Here is an 18,578-nt window from a genome sequence, read left to right on the forward strand (position 1 = left end):
ATGGAAACGTTGACAGCAATACAATTTTCAGACGGATGTGGCCAGCATGGAGTATCTAGTAGATTTTATTTATATATTAATTATTAATTTTTCTTTTGTGGGAGTAACCAGTGCAACGTAAAGTCTTTATAACTGCGAGGGCGATGGTGACATGGTTGCCTAGAGGATGATAATTAAACTCACCTTTATGTCACTGTAGCTAATACTAATAATGAAATCGTTCCTGATGTATAAATCAGATTTATATGATATGTTGAATGTACGTGCTGTGATCTAAATAAAGTTCCGCAGCTACAAATTGTTTAAGTTCAATAAAATGTTTGATGTTCTTTATCACACACATTGAATGAAGACTAGCGGTTTGTCTTCAATAAGTAGTTAATTGAAGTTAGCTTGAGCTAACTTGAGTTTTCAGTCTACTGATAGGTTTTATGCAGACCTCCACGAATTCGTCTCACGTGCTAACCTCGTCATCTAGTAGCTCTTGCAATCAACATGCTCAAATATATGTCTCTGCCTTGCTCTACAATTTTCACCCACTACAGCTCTCTCTCTCGTATCATGGAGGATAATACCTGATATCTTAATACATGAACCATCATTTTGTTCCCTTCTTGTCAGTGTTTTCCCACGATTCTGTGGACAACCTTCTCATCCCTTACTTTATCAGACCACCTAATTTTCAACACCACATGTCAAATACTTCGACTATCTTCTGTTCAATTTTTCTCAGTACGTGATTCAGTACTGTACTATGCTGTGCTCCAAACGTACATTCTTGGAAATTTCTTCTTCAAATAAAGGCCTACTTTTGATACTAAAGGACTTGGTTTGGCCAGGAACGCCCTCTTTGTCGTGCTGGTCTGAATTTTATGTCGTTCTTGCTTCGTCCATTACGGCTTATCTTGCTCCCAGTGTAACAAGGCCTTAACTTCGTCTGCTTTGTGATCACCAATTTTCATGTTAGATTTTTCGTTATTATTGTTACTTTTCATTACCTTCGTATTTCTTTATTCTCAGTCGATATTCTGCACTGATGAGACTGTTCATTCCAGTCAGCAGATTCTGTAATTCTTCGTCACCTTCACTAAAGACAACAATTTCATCAGCGAATCTTACGTCTGATACTCTTTTACCCTGAATTTTAATCCCACTGTTGAACCTTTATTTCCAGCATTTCTTCCTCTATGTGTAGAGTGAACAGTAGGTAAAAAAACATCCTTACATCCTTTTAAGTCCGGAAACTTCTTTCTTGGCCTTCTAACTGTCCCATCTTGGTTGTTGTACTATTGTATGTTACCTGGCGTTTGCCGTAACGTACGCCTATTTTTCTGTGATTTTCGAACATTTTGCACCATATTACTTTTTCAAACGCTTTTTCCAAGTCGATAAATCCTATGTACGTGTCTTGATTTTTTTCAGACTTACTTCCATTACCAAGCGCAACCTCAGGACTGCCTCTCTGGTACCTGCAGCTTTCCTGAAACCAAACTGATCGTCATCTAACAGATATTAAACTTCCTTTTCCATTATTCTGTACATTATTCTTGATAGAAACTTCAATACATGAGCTGTTAAGCTGGCTGAGTTCTCTCACATATCTGACCTTACTGTCTTCGGAATTGTGTGGATTATATTTTTCGAAAGTTTGATGGTATGTCGCCTCTCATAGACCTTATACACCTAACTTGAATAGTCATTTTGTTGTCACTTCCAGTAATGATTTTAGAAATTCCGATTGAATGTTATCCATCCGTTTTGCGTCATTTGACCTCCAGTCTTTTACAGCTCTTTTAAATTCTGACTTCAATACTGCATCCCCTGACGCTTCCATATGAACAAAAATTTCTTTTATCACGTCATTAGACAAACCATCCCCCCTCCCTTATATAGGCGTGTCACAATTTAGTTCTTCCACATATCCGCTCTCTCCTCGCAGACTAGCGTCGACCTCCTCTCCTGGATAGTGTCTGCTTAGTACTGCGCAATGCCTTTATAAATTAGGCGGTATATATACAAGCTTGTCTGGCTAACGTTTCTGAAATGACAGCGCTGCTGGTCTATGTCAAAACAGGCTAGAAGTGCCAGGTGTAATCGTTGGGCGCTCAGGACGTCATCTGATTCAGCTTTCCCATCACATCAGCATGTACAGTACAGTTGGTGCTGTAATGTGTAGCACCATCACGTTTCAAAATACCCGTGCAGTGTCTTCTGTAATGCCAGCCTCCTGAATAAACGTTCTTGCGCCAGTGTACCTCGTTACTAAGGTGTCTTGTGGCACTTCCCTCTCCCCTATAACGTCTTTTTGCAAGATCGGTCACAAGAGCCATGGATTTCACCAGAGGGAGTCATGGTACAACAATTTTTATGCATTCTTCAGTGTTATGGCTGGTTCAACTATGCTGCTGTATCTACTTTTCAAATGATGTTTGATGGTTTATTTATTAGATTTGTGAATGTGGATTGTAATTTTTCTGTCTCACGTCCGTTGTTACTGAAGTTTCATACTTAGCGATTGTCTTAGTTGTAGTGCTCATGGTCATGTCTCGCTCTCATTTTAGTATTATGTCCCCAGAGATCATTGATCCAAGGTAATTTATTTTTATGTGCACACATAGTCTGGGCTTTATAGCTAATCATTTATTTGTGTGTGTGTGCGTGTGTGTGTGAAAAGGCTGGAGAATGAAAAAGGGATATCTACATGTAATTATATATGCCAGATTTGTGTACACTAACCATTATTTGTGAATATGCATGTTAGGAATTTTGTCAGGAGCTAAGAAGTGAAGTGTACATAAAATTACTCTCATTTTTCCTTGCTGAAAAAGTACTTTTTAATCATCTTGTTTCATGGATCTCCCTCTCTGAGCAAGAAGAGATCAGTTAATTAGATACTAATGTTTATCTTTAAGAAACAGTAAGCGATTATGTTGTTTTTCTATCATGAATTGTCATCTGTTTGTTTTAAAGTGAAGACATGTAGATATGCACATAAGATTTTGGTTTAGAATATGGTCAACAAGAGTATCATAATCAGTAGATATGAATAGGGCTCAGTAGTATTAAATTTAGCGGTATAGTTGTAGCTAGTTAACTTCTGTGTAGTATATGAACAACTGTTGTGGTGATGGAATGAGAAAGTAGCTAGTGAGACTAACCTGATGTACTTATTTCTATGAAATCATAATTCTCATTAAGAATTAGTTAAAGAAGCTAGTATTGGACGTTGTGAGCCACTTGCCTTCTCATTACATTATTAAAATATTCATTACCGCTAAGATCTTTCCTTCAAGTATTAACTGTTGTCTTTGGAAATGATTTTGTATTTATGTAATAGTAATATTTGATTTCATTGGTCAGCACTACGGTTGTTTAGAAAAATGAGACACAAATGAATCTGCTGTATGTGTATTAGGTAGATGTGCCTCAAGATTGATAAGTGTTCAGATGTGAGTGAATCTATGTAAATTCATATTTGTTATCTACATTTTCTGTAATCTTAGGAACAAAAGGCGGCGGGAAGACAGAGAGAGAGAGAGAGAGAGAGAGAGAGAGAGAGAATGATTGAACACTAGAATGACCAAAGTTCGTAGACGTCCTTTTGGAGCCGCGTACACCACAGCTAATTCAGACTGTGCGACGAGACAGTACAAACAGTCACATCTGCAAATCACAGGAAACTTCTGCCCAACGGGCTGATTTGTTAATATGTCAATGGGAAACGCCTTCCTAACAGTCGAGTAGAATGCATGCAAGACTCACGTGTGTGACGTGTAGCCTGACTGTAAGGAATTGCATTGTCGTCTGGACGTTACTTACACTAGTTGATTCCTGAGTTAATGGATGGATGTCTACATGGTTTAAACAGGTGACATGCACGACTCGCTACACCTATGGTCAAAGTACTCCTCATGGTATTCAAGAAAAAATGAACAAATTGCATACTCTCTTAAATTTATTGCTACTGACAAAAGCTGTGACGTATAGTCAGGCCCATCCTAATTGAAAACATGAATTATGAATGTGTGTCGGCGTAGCTGAACAACTTTCCTCTTCCCCTTTTTGTGAAGTGAATAACTGGAAAATGGCCCACAAGACTATTTATTGCTCTCTTGAAAAGCAACTCCATATTCTTTTCGTCCACAATTTTAATGTTCTAAATATTCGTTATAGAAATAATTATTTTGTGACGGTTTATGAAACAATTCCATTTACTGTTTCTGCTAAAACGGAACTCAACATTTATGTTGTTTTCAGTATTTGGTTAGTGTTAATATTTTGTTTAAAGACGCAAAGTATCTATATTCCCCACAGTTCCCTGATTTAAAAGAAGTCAATAAGTACACAGTTTCAGTGTTAACATACAACTTTTTTTTTCTAGTAGGATAACTAGAATATTTGCAATTTTAATTTCCATAAATATTGTGCACAAGTAAAGATATAATATTAATGTAAATCTACTAGGAACTGCTTCATGGTAACTTGCAAAGTCTTACAAGTTTGATTTTATAATGGAAAATCCAGTACAGAATAATGACAATATTATGAAAAGAATAGATTGCTACTTACCATGTAAAGGAGATACTGAGTCGCAGATAGTCGCAACAAAAAGACTGCTAAACACGTGAGATTCCGGCCAAAAGGCCTTTTCCTTAAGTAGACAACAGACAAATACGTACACGCAAGCACAACTCTCTCTCCCTCTCTGACGAACTGTAAGCAACTTCGCATAATGGGAGAAGCGATATGGATAGTCTTGCCTCGGTGGCCAGAAGCAGTGGTCATGCGTGTGTGAGCTGTGCTTCTGCGTCTGAAACGCCCTGATAAACCCGCAGGACAGGACAGATAGTTGGAATTGTGGAAAGGGGCCAAAATGAGCGGCTGTCAGTTACACTCGAACACATATAACTTTATTTATTTGACCAAACATTACAGTACAAATTCTTGAACTTAGTTACCGGCTGAATACGCCACAATATCGTATGCCTTAAGGGCACAACCACTTTAATTAAAAAAAAAAAAAAAAAACCGGCTAAAAGCCGTTAACTCAAAATTCAGACGCCAAAAGAGAATATTTAGAAGGCAGAAAGCCTCACATTAAGTAAGTTCTATAATTTGGCTGAAGCGCCAAAAATCTAACACTTGAAAAGCAACAACCATAATTTATATACGGCTGAAGGCCCATGGTTCAAGGCTCAAGGTAAAATTAAATTAAAAAAAACGTAAGGCAGAATGCCTTATCTTCAATTAGGCTGAAGGCCCCAAACAGTCTGATGCTCGAAAGACAAAGATCCTTAGAACGGCTGAAGGCCCCATGACTTAAAACACAATGTAAAATAAATTTAAACAACGAAGCCTTATCTTAAATTAGGCTGAAGTCCCCAAGCAATCTAAAACTTGACAAGCAAGGACCTTTAATTTTAAAACGGCTGAAGGCCCATGACTTAAAACACAAAAAACAATTCACCCTTAATTCAGAACCATCAGCTATGAGCCATACAAATACACACAGCAGAAAATAAGAAAAGGCAATGCAGCTAACGGCGCTCAGAAGTTTCGGAGTCGGCCAGCACTTGAAATACTAACGTTCACGTAGGGTGAGACAGGCACTCGACCCAACCATTCTCGATCCGACGACAACCCAACCAACAGACAGGCACCAAAAACACCGACAAGGTTATTTGCACTCCACTCGACCAGCACACAACCGGGACTTCAATGCAAAACGTAAAAGGCATGGATGCCCACAACCAAGCATACATTAAGCTGTCAAACTACACACCGTGCTGGCAGCGACAACACGGTGAGGAAAGGACACTGCCTAAATTTACGTCAACGGCCAGGCCAGGTAATCGGAATGTTAACGGCCACAAGGCAGAAAATTCCGCTTGTGCACTTCAGTTGCAAATAACCAAATACAGTTAGATTCCACCTGACGGTGGCTAAACCTTCGCCAACTCAAACACACACGTTGTTACTCGCGGGAATGTCCCAACAGCCAACAAGGAGCACCAAACGGCACAATGTGAACAGTCTTGACTTGCTGGTGAATTAAATCCAAACTCATCTTTCGTGTCCAGGGTCGGTGAGCCACGGACCTCGTAGCAATGGAAACAGCCCCACACACTCCGACACTGCATGGAAACCGCCAGCGGTCCTAGCCAAACTACGCCCTGCAGAGATTTCCTCGCTGCTCCACGCCAACCGACCGACTCCTCGCACACCAGCATTGAGACGCACTAAAATAACTGAGCAGTCGACATCACCAGCTACACACTATTTCACAAAGGACGAAGATCGCAACCAATGCTAAAAGCACTGACCGAGCAATGACGTAGCCGAACCACGAGCTGAGACACACACCGCCAACCCATAAGCGACTGGTTAGCAAATACACGTCGTCCGGTAAGACGACCAACCGACGATCAACCAAGACCGTACCCAGTTCAAGTCATGTGTGCCGGCAACGGTCGGGCGAGTCATGGCTATCCAAGCCTCACTACTGCACCAACCCGACCGTCGCAACTCTACGACTGCCAGGTCCGAACTACACTACATGTGCATTCCAACTCGCTGCACGACAGACGTCAGCCGGGAAGTAATAGCAGTCAGCAAAGATAATACGGCAGGGCTATATCGATAAGCGCTGCTGCTGCCGTTCATGGGCAGGCAAGGCAGCAACTCGGTGACAAAAGAAATTGGAACTAACATAACGAGGTGGCAGTATGGTAAAAAAAAAAAGATGTAAAATAAGAGATGGCGCGAACATGAGGCACGAACGGCTCATTGTCTACTTCAGAAAAAGGATTTTTGACCGGAAGCTCACATGTTTAGCAGTCTATTTGTTGTACCTGTCTGCGACTCACCTTCATTACATGGTGAGTAGCAGTCTATCCTTTACATAATATTGTCGTGTTTCGTTTTATGTTTATTAAGCTCTTCAAGTAAGAAATTGCGAATCATAGCCTAGCATTGTGTAGAATCGAAAGCTTATGAATAGCCTTGTTCATTCTGAGACGTGATTAGTATCGATTCTTCATCGACAGCGCGGTCGCAACATCCTTTCTGGCATCTCACCAGAAGGCGAGACTGCGGCCAGGTGCGGTGACTTAACACCGGGCTGCTTTGGCTCTAGGTCAGTTCCGTCTTGCTGCTAGCTGGAGAAGGAAGCTCCTCAGCAGCCGCAGTGGCAGTTCCGAGGGGCCGAAAGACGACGAGCATTTCTCGGCACTGTGCTTTCTTGAGAGCGGCTCTTGGATTGCTAAACTCACTTGTATGTTCCCTTATGTGAGAAATACGATGCTCGAGTTCCAGCATGGACTTGGTTCGCCTTTGCTGCTTGATTCGTGAGTATATAGAGTGAAGCAGCGGGTGCATATGGAGTTGTTTGGCGAGCATCTTGCTTGGTCCTGTAGTCTCCTTGTGATCAATGGTTACGCGTGCCCACTTCCAAGGGAGGTGTACGATTAGCGGCGTTAATGGGCTCTTTTGTCTACGTGCAACTTTAGCACTGATCGTTTGGGGTGCATGTGTTCATCAAGTGTCTGCCACTAAATTGGTCTGCTGGACGGGTGAAGTGTTTTTTTTAAGCACGAGCCAACTGTGTCTTTCGGCCTCTGTCACTGGTACCTTCTTTTTTAATGGATTCATTTGTATGAAAATTCTGTTCTTTTTAGTGTAAATTTTTGTTTCTAATAATTGACATTTTTAAAATGCTTTTTCATGTAATGTGCGAATTTACTTGAAGTTTGATTACTGAAAAGATATCAAAAATGGTTCAAATGGCTCTGAGCACTGTGGGACTTAACTTTTCAGGTCATCAGTCCCCTAGAACTTAGAACTACTTAAACCTAACTAACCTATGGACATCACACCCATCCATACCCGAGGCAGGATTCGAACCTGCGACCGTAGCGGTCGCGCGGTTCCAGACTGTAGCGCCTAGAATCGCTCTGCCACTTCGGCCGGCTGAAAAGATATCTTTGATCGTGTAGTGTGGGATTTGTTTGAAGTTCAGTATTTTTAGCACACTTGTTCATGCAATAGCTGTGGCTCCACTTTCTTAAACATACTTAAAAGTTATATTGATTCTAGTTGTTCTTAGAGTCTTTGGTTATGATGGCTCTGAAACTTTGTTGAATGCTGCTTCTCATCAATAAGTCTATTGTAAAATTTTTTCTCTGTTCAAGTATTATTTGTCTGATGTAGACTGTACCGTGAGCAGCGAAGACTACAACTAACTGAATTTCACCTGTACGTACCTTCTGCAATTGTGTTGTTGATATCCTAATCTTTTTAAATTGTTGCTCATTTGCTTGAATACTATTCTAGTAGAGAAGTCTTTTTGCTAAATTGTTACTAGAAACTAGCATTATCAATCTTTCGGTTTCTGAAATATTCTTTGAGCTGTAAGACTTATTCATTCTGCCTTAAGTGAGCTTTTTGTAATAAAGAGGAAAGTGCAATATCTGAATTTTTATAATAATTAATTTTAACTGACCTTTGTAAATAAACGTCTTTTCTGGACGTAAATGTCAAGTTTTACTTCCTGGCAACTGATCCCAGCTCCCCACTAGCTGCCCCATTTTACATTAAACAATTAGGAATATTTTCTTTATTATTATTGTTATTTAATAATTATAATTTTAATATGTTAGGAAGTCACGAAACTACTTGGAATGTCATCTGGTGAACTTCTCCAGAGCACATTTCTAATCAGTACAACTTTTATAAGAAGTGATGAAAGGTGCGCGTTTGCTCAGCATTTTCATATCCTCAGAGTATATTTTGTCTTTTTGTGAATTCCGATGCTTATATTTGCAGTAATCTATGAGAGTTACTCTAAAAGGCTTCAATCAATTGTTACATGCTCTTTAGCGACCCCCTTGCTTGAGCGCTGTGACACGCTTAACTCTTTAGTGAGTTGGTTTGCTCTTGACCACTATCATTCATTCACAGAGGTGGGACGTATGGTCCCTCTCATTTGAAAGTAGTTCTCCATTACTCTTGGTCACTTCTTATGGTGAAATCGAAGTGGCACTTTGCGCTGTGTTCCGATGTTAAGAAGGAAGCTCCTTTGTTGGCGGAGGTCCATGTTCTTGAGTAGACATTGCATTGCTAAGGAATCAGGTGAGACCAACTCAATTTATCTACTATACTAGTTAGTTTTATATAGTGGGATTAATTTGGGAATGTTTGCTTGTGTTACTCTACACATAGGCAGTGCCGCATTAAGCCAGAGCTGAGAAGAGCTCTTGGTTTGCTTTACGATATAAAATAAATTAGGGTATAAAACAAAACAGCACTTTACATAAAACTTTTCTCGTATTAATTTGAGCAAATTAAGACATAATAAAAGTCAAATTAATGTCTCTGAGCAAATCAGACTTTATTCATTAAGGTGACGTGGTTTAAAAGTTCTCGTTCCATGGTGTTCCAGAACTCATTTTTAATGCGCTTTAACGTTGAAACCTAACGTTCTCGAACGTAGCTGGTGATCATCAATGACAAGTAAAAGCGTACGATTATTTCCACATTTGGTAAATACAATTGTAACGAATTTTCCATTAAAGGTTTATAAAACTGCAGTTCCATGGGCTCATGCTTTTTACTGGCAGCAGCCACATCTGTTTAGACGAGATCATCAAACCGCACCAGTTCGTCATCTAGGCTTTCTTCCAAATCCTCTGGGTAATCACGGACAAGAATTAGAGTTCTTTCAAGATGTCTTCTGCTGATAGGCATAAAGTGCTGAAGTATTCGGAAGTATTCGAAATACACTGTTCACTGGATAGTACACATCCATGCATTTAAGCTAATGCAGACGACACGTTACCAGTTATGACAATAGACACCTGAATTTCAAAATGTCTTCTAGGTGTTTTATTTTTTCCAACTTGATTATAGCAGAGTCACTGAAGATGTCGTCCTTTGTATTTCTCTTGCGTCGTCTTGCAGACTGTTATTTATATTCTTCACAGACGGTCAGCAGTGTGGCTTTTGATTCAGTATCTGAAAATGTGGACCGTATTGCTTGGACGTACCCGTATAACGATTTATAAACGGCTATCCTATGTTAAAGCCCTAATCGGGCGCCTGCAGCGAGTCGCTAGTGGCTTGCGTTATAGGAGAGTCATTATTACTGTACTCGGATGTAAATGCATTATAACGACACAATTTTATTATCAAATCTAATACGAATAACTGACACCTAATTCTTCGTATACAGGGTGAAAAGACTCAGATTTGGAGGATGATTCCTCATGCCGATTCAAGATGAAAGATTATCTAGCAAAATCATATCGGTCGCATTTTGAAAACACATCTATGAAACCGAGAAACTGGCAACAATCACGTGGTGCAGCGAATCGGAATGTACAGAGGAGCGTATATCGCATCGCGTTACCGTACCAGCTATCGTAGCTCACTGAGCAGGCGCCGGCACGATAGTCCAGCGTGTTCGGTCAGACGGTTAGCTGCCCTCTGTAATAAAAAAACTGTGTTAATGTATCAACGACAAAATGAAACGGGTGTCTTGCGACGTCCACCTCGAGCAGATGCAACGAACGGAAACGAATGAAAACGAACAAAATGAGATTAAAAAGAAAAGCGTGTTCAGGCGGAGAGCTGGGCACCCTCCGTAATACTAAACGCAACGAACGATACCCAACAAAATGAAGACAAAAAAAAAAGAGAGAGAGAGAGAGTGAGAGAGAGAGAAAAAGTTAACTGCTGGGACATCAAACCCATGTCCACCATGGAGCTATGTTTCGAATTCTCGGTATGTTTGTGTTTTATTTTTTAGACGTGCACTCCCTGGTTTTTTCGTTTATGAGCAGAAAATAATTTTGTTACATGACAGTGGGAGCCTGGGAGCCATCAAACTGTGTGAATGTGTCTACTAACCGTGCAGTGCACAACCGTAACTGTCAAGTTCATGTTAGGTGGCTTTCCGATGGAATACACAAACAGTGAATATGTCGATATGCTTTTGATGTTGGGTGCATCCGATAACCAAGCTGCTGCTGCTCGTGTCTAAGCTGCAGGGTACCCTCAAAGGCGTCATCCCGATAAGAATGTCGCCTGGAACAACACCTTCGGTAAACCAGCAATCTTCGTCCACAAGTAGTGGACAGAGGTCGTCCAAGGGCTAGACGTACTCCACAAACATAGGACACGGTTCTTGAAACCATTCACCAGTCACGTCAGTGAAATACCTGTAGTATTAAAAGGCAGTTCCAGGTATCTCAAAGATTGGTTCTTGAAATGTTGCACCATGAGGAGCTTCATCCATATTATTACACGCTAACTCATCACCAGTGGCCAGAAGAATCCATTCGAAGAGCACAGTTTTGTGAATGGCTTTTGCACCCGGTCGATGATAGTGAACATTTTGTAAGTAACGTGATACGGACTGACGAATCTAGCTTCACTAATGAAGGTGTTTTCGATCTCCACAAAAGCCATTATTGTCAGAACACAACCCACATATCACCCATGAATGTGACTTTCAGGCACGCTGTTAGCTAGTATCGAGGGAGGAGTGCTTATGAGTGCTTACCTATTGCAGGACAAGTTGAATGCGCCCCTTCATCGTACGTTTCTTTGCAATGCTTTGCCTGACACATTAGAGAACGTTCAACTTGGTGTTCGGCGATTGCTATGGTGTCAACATGGTGCACCACCACACTTTGGAATGAATGTGTGTAACTATTTAAATGAAGCGTTTACAGGGAAATGGATCGGTCGTGTAGGTCCAGTATTCTGGCTGCCTCATTCTCTGCACCTTAATCCGACCTACTAGCTCGCGTGCATGCCACTTCAGCAATGGTGGATGCAGGTGTGTTACGTAAGGTCCAGCATAGTGTGATCCAGCGAGTGGCGATGTACTTGAAAATGAGAGGTGGTAGCTTTGAAAATCTTCTCTGAAGTGAACGTTGCTAACAGGTGTACGAGACATGTAAAAATAAGCCTGGACGTCTAACTTACTGAATGGAATTATTGTGCGGTGTGTTTCTTTGCACAGCACTGGATGCAAACGGTGTTACAGCATACACAAGTATTTTCTATTGGCTTTGTTTGTCTCATGTACGAAGCAAAGTGGTCGTTTACGTCTGTAAGAAGCCCGTGTTATGTCTTAATCTTTAAATATTGGTAACAACAACAGAAAGAAATACACAATATACCGCATTGTGGAGGCATAAATTGGATGTAATTTGATGCTTTAACGGGTAAACATAATGTTTGAAGCTTACGCAAGTAGAATATCGACGAGTCTGCATATCGTTCTCACTCAGCTAATGTGACAGCTGTAGTACAGCGCAGAGTTCGTGCTACCTGTTCTTGGCCACGCTGCACGCAGTTACAGCGTTACCAGAGCCTCGTTTTTTAAATCACATTCCTGTTAAGCCTGTTGGTGGGACTAGGTTTTGCTAGCTAACATCTTTGTCTTGAATTGGGTTGAGAATCACATGTCGACTGCCAAGTGCTGTTTACGTTGCACAAAGAAAAAATGGCTCAAATGGCTCTGAGCACTATGGGACTTAATATCTGAGGTTATCAGTCCCCTAGAACTTAGCAATACTTAAACCTAACTAACCTAAGGACATCACACACATGCATGCCCAAGGCAGGATTCGAACCTGCGACCGTAGCGGTCGTGCGGTTCCAGACAAGCGCCTACAGCCGCTCGGCCGCAGCGTCCGGCTTGCAAAAAGAACCTACTTCGTTTTTTAAACTTGGTAGTCTATATAAACAAAACAAATAATCTTGACTTATTCTTCAGTGCTTGTCATGTTCCTGTAGGCGAATTTTGCACTCACTAGATAAAATTATATTTCACTCTCAATATCTTCTACTGCTATTAAAGAGTAGTATTCGTTTCCTATTAGTCCATAGCCACCGGCAAAGAAACAACGATACAAAAGACACACAGCAACCACGAAGCTACAACAAGTTATTTATCAGTAGTACACCAACAAGAAAGCACCCTACAAAAAATGGCTCTGAGCACTATGGGACTTAACATCTATGGTCATCAGTCCCCTAGAACTTAGAACTACTTAAACCTAACTAACCTAAGGACAGCACACAACACCCAGCCATCACGAGGCAGAGAAAATCCCTGACCCCGCCGGGAATCGAACCCGGGAACCCGGGCGTGGGAAGCGAGAGCACCCTACACGTTAGATGACCACATCAAAAATATTGTAAGATAAGGACACACACTGTAGAAGGAATGAGCGCCTGAAATAGTAGACTTACAAAAATAGATACGGTACACATTAATTACTTTCTACTTCGTAATTAGTAGAACTATATTCTAGTTGATCAAGTTATTACGACTAGCTCGGATAACATTAGAAAATTCCCTATGAATTTTGCGGTGTTATTGACTTAAGACACATAACGTATGGTGCGACCAGCGCTCACTTTTAGAAATGAGGTAAAATGTTACTACTCATCTTTCCATTGGACGTTAGGCAGAATATAATTCATACCTAATTTCAGAGATTTTTTTACATCGAGGCGAGGGTCCACTAATGCTCAGTGACTGTGGCATTTGCTAACTCTTGTTACGTTACTAATCCTGCACTGTGCATGAGCATCTGATCGCCTTTTTCCACACAGTGTAACCGATACTCGTAGTTTGCTATCACGATTTGGAAGCTGGTTATTGCATCACATATTGCTTTATTTCACAGCGACCCATTATGAATTCTAAGATGTTAACCTCTCGTGAAGTGTATGATTAATTTTTCAAGGAATCAGAATCACACATTTCAAATGATGTTAATTTTGTTTGTAAAACTGAATCTTTAAATTGTAGGTTGGAATATCCCTACTGGGCTGGAAAGTTTTTTAAAGTCAATATGGTGCTAGTTAAACGCGCTTTTTTCTAATTTATTTTACCAAAAATTTTACTACTCTTTGTATTTAATCTACCTGAACGTGACGTGATGGATGGCCGCCATCTTATAGGCTTAAGTGGTTTAATACGTGAGTTGGTGGATTATTCCAGTCTGTCTTCTAGAGTTTCTACATTCTACAGATACCTGTAATACCTTACTGTATGCTCTATCATCCTGCCACTTCTTCTTGTCGATGTCCTCCATATGTTCCTTTCTTCGCCGAATCCTTCGTTAACACTACAGCTGAATCTCTTCTTTTCCGGTACTGCCACAGTCCCTGACTCAGTGATACATAACCTTTTGCTCCAAATGTGCTTTCACAGAAATTTCTTCTTCGGAGTAAGGCCTATGTTTGGTGCTAGTAGGCTTCTCATAGTGAGGAATGCTGCTATTGTCGGCGCCAGTCTGCTATTTACGTGGTCCTTACATCATCAGTTGTGAGTTATTTTGATTCGAAGGTAGCATAATTCGTTAAAATCGCCTACTTCGTGATGACCAATTTTGATGTTTGTCGCTAAACTCGTTTCTGCTAATTATTACTACCGTCTTCCTTCACGTTCTGTGCTCAGTAGACTAAGCATTCAGTGCCACGGGTTCTGTTATTCTTCTTTTCTTTCACTAAGGTTAAAGAATGTCATCAGCGAATCTTACCACAGATAACCTTTCATCCACTCTTGAACATTTCTTTTATTTCCACAATGTTTCTTCAGAAGGAGCGAATGGCTGTATCCGTTTCTTACACCCTTTTTAATCTGATCACTTCGTTCTTTAACATTTATTCTTATTGTTCTCTCATGCTTCTTGTGCATATTGCATAATGCCCTTCTTCTCCTAAAGCTTACCCCTATTTTTCTCAGAATTTCGAACATCTTACACCATTTTACGTTGCCGAACGGATTTTCCAAATCAACAAATCCTATGAACATGTCTTAATTTTTACTGAAGTCAGTTGCTTCCGGATGCCTTTTGGTTAAGTCCGAAATATTTACTAAATAGCCTAACCCCTCGGCAGGATTGTTACATGAAGGACGTCGGTTAGAAGTAGCGAATACATTCAACATATATTTCTTTCTCACACTGCTAGGTATTTGGATTATAGAATTTTGAATATTAGTCCCAGTGGGGTCTGAACGTTCACAGCAGACACTACGGGAGGCTGTGGGGAAAAGACTGACTTTTGCACAATTTGATGAGCTAATTTGTACCAAAAATTTGTCTAACATAGTTCGGCACGAATTAGTAGAAAACTACACTTTGGAAATAAGCACAGCAACAGGACACGCTTGCGTGGCATTTGTGAAGCTTTCCAGCAACGTGTCTATCACTCTGTTAACACAGCTGTCAGTCGTGTAAAGAAAGATCTGAGTGGATTGGTTTTGACTAAAACAGCCTCATATCTGTGCTGAAGCTATGTCTCCAATTGGGACATGGGGTTTCACAAATCATGGTCTGCATCTGGATAGGACGGAAAAGGACAGGTGAGATGAGTATCTTCCAGAAATATCAAGATGGGGAAGGGGGTGTGGGCACAAGCATACAAAGGGGCTCACTTTTTAGGTTAGATTCGGGTCATTAAAAGACAGTTTTAAAAGAAGTTAGAAAAGATCTCGGCCAAATGTATGTAACAGTTCTAAGAATAGTTAGTCTGTTGAACATTATGGGACTGGAAAATCATGTGGATGAGTTAGTTGCATGTGTAGATGATGTGAAAAATTCTGAAGTGATAGATGTTCTGTGTCCATCTGAACGCCATACAACAGGAATAAAAGAGCTAAATATAAAGGATTATAAACTAGCATCATTTTCCATTTGAGTAAACATGGAAAAATGAAGATTTGCGAGATATGTGAAAGTTCAACGTAAGTCAAAAATATTGACACATTTTTGCATAGATCAGAACTTACAATAGAAGCATATTCTTCTGAGTTGTTGCTACAAATATTTCTCTTCTAATTGTACTGGTCCACAGATTTACTCTTTCATCTTTTATAAGAAAACTTACTAACTCTATTCACAACATATTTCGCGGACAGTATCCACATCCTATCGTATACCAATGAATGTACTTGCAAAATTATATTATTGTACGTTAAAGAGTGTAGGAGATATGACGTCATAAACATTGAGATCGTAAAAAGCTGTCACATCAGGCATGACGTTTTAATTTATTACTTCTCCATCAATACCTCTACTCGCAACATGTTTTGCAGTTAATATTCACACATGTCACTAAATGTGCCTGGAAAATTTTATGACACATGGTTCAGGATATACGACATTATAAACAACGGACTGCGTGAAAAAACTTCCGCATCATCCATAACGTTTTAATTTATTGAGTCTTCTTTACTAACTCTGTTCGTAACACATTTAGCAGATTTTTGTCACTGAATGTGCCTGCAAAAATATTTTTTACGACACATAGTTGAGATGACATGAACAGTGTGGTGTGTGAAGAACTATATTTTCCTAAAACGGAGCCAAAATATTCTGACCATGCTCATATGCTCATCCAGTGTTTGACAATGGCAGCGCTTAGCAGCTTCCAGCAAATCTGAAACAAACTTTTTGTAAGTTTTTCTCGCTTACATGCTTAACGTCAAATACGTAGCACATTAACTCATCTGTAAATTAACCAGAAGTTTGAAGTTGTTTTATACTGGGGAGTTTTAATCTTTAAAGAATTGAGGGATTATTGATTACTTACTATCTGGAAAGAAGCTCTATGTAGTTAAGAAGCACTTGCATCAAGTAGGGGAATGAGAAGGAGATGACATTGAAGCACAATGCCTGGAGCAATTTTGATCAAATATGTAAGATACATTTTGTCAGCATAAAAATACTGTGGGAGTATGATTCTCCACTACCACTAGGTGTGGGATGTGTATGAGAAGGATGACGTACAGTTGTCCTAAAATCGTGTTAGTATTTATTTCCTGTATTTAGTTGATTTGGAATAACTTTAAAAGTCTGAGGTGCAATTTTATCTCTTATTTGTGCAACTCAGTGTGTCAACGAGGTAGCAAGAATGAGCATTAGAGCGATTTAATGTTTTTTTTTTCAATGTGTTTTGGGACGTAAGCTCAAGCCACTTGGCTGTATACTACACATAAAATTAATACCCTCCTAAACGAGCAGAAAACCAGACAATCTATGTCAGATTTCAATCAAACTAGGTACTCAATTATTCACTATGTGGAAATAAGTAACATGGGAGTAAAGCAATAAGCTCCTGTTGGAGAGGGGATGGGAGAGATAATGGGAGGTGAACAGACGAGAGAGAGAGAGAGAGAGAGAGAGAGGAGGAGGTAGAAATGGGGGATGAAGATATGGACACGCAGAGAGGGGAGGAAAGGGGATGGAGAACAGGGTCAGAGAGAAGTGGAAGGAACAGATACACAGAGAGAGAGAGAGAGGGATGAAAGAGAGAGAGAGAGGGGGGGGAGGAGATGTCTGAGAGGGGGGGGGGAAGGAGGAGATGAATTAATAAAATATCAGAATAAGCAATGTCTGGTTTTTCAGCAAATAATTATTCCTGAGATTTCTTCCCGAACTCATGGTTAGATTTCAGTCAAACCTGGTACACAAACAGAAAAATTCACTAGTATCAGCACTGAGATGTTTATAGCCTCCTAGCTGCAATAGGCTTCTATGAGCAGAAACATGATTTTTTCAGACCCTGACATTTAGGCTGCTGTGCATGACAGTTTTTTTTTTTTGTATGGGAAGGTAGTGCCTTAGCAACACAATTTGCAGAGCAGCCTGCTTGTCAGTGGAAAGAAACAATTTTAAAGTGCTTGATGAGTAGGCTGTCCTGCACGATAGATATGTTGTGTTGGAGTAGTATCGACTTGGCTTGCAGGCCTACCAACATGTTGGGGGTGAACAAACAGATTGCAGGACTCTGATACGCAGGCTGCTTGCACAACAGGCTGGTTTATCGACCTGTTTTACAGTGGCTACACCTGCAGATGAGAATGACAGAGCAGAGGCATATATTGGGGCAGAGGAGATGAATAATGGGATAGGGGGAGATGAGGCAGACTGATAAATGGGATGAGGTGAACAGAGAGAGTGTGAAGTAGGATGAGATGGATAGAGAGAGGTATGAGAGGACAGACAGTGGGGTGGAGGAGATGTACAGAAAGAAGGGAAGAAGATAGTAAAAGAGAGTGGGAGGAGGTGTATTGTGTGGGTAGAACTGGCTTGCCCTCTGCCCTCTGGGGACACACATTCACATTGGCATGGCTAAACGGAGAGAGGGTGGTTGGTGAAGGTGGATAGTGAGCAAGAGGGAGATGGACAAGGGGCGTGTGAGATGGACAGAGCCAGGGGACAGGGGAGATGAAGAGAGGGAGGGGCAAGTGAGGTACAGACAGAGTGAGGAGGACGAGACAGAGAGAGGGAGGCATAGGGGAGATGCAGGAGCAGGTGGAATGTGTAGACAGGTGGTGGGCAGGTGGAAAAGGAAGAACATTTGGGGAAGATGGACAGAGATGGAGAGAGGAGGATATAGACAAAGGGAGGGAAAGAATATATGGTCAGATGAAGGAGGTGGTGGTGATGGACAAATTGAGGGGCAAAGGAGGAGGTGAAGAGGATAAAATGGACAATAAGAGTTGGGAGGTTGAAGTGCACATAGCCACTTGTTGAGGAAGAAGTGGACAG

Source organism: Schistocerca piceifrons, chromosome 2 (assembly GCF_021461385.2).
Source record: "Schistocerca piceifrons isolate TAMUIC-IGC-003096 chromosome 2, iqSchPice1.1, whole genome shotgun sequence".
Taxonomy (NCBI): Eukaryota; Metazoa; Arthropoda; class Insecta; order Orthoptera; family Acrididae; genus Schistocerca; species Schistocerca piceifrons.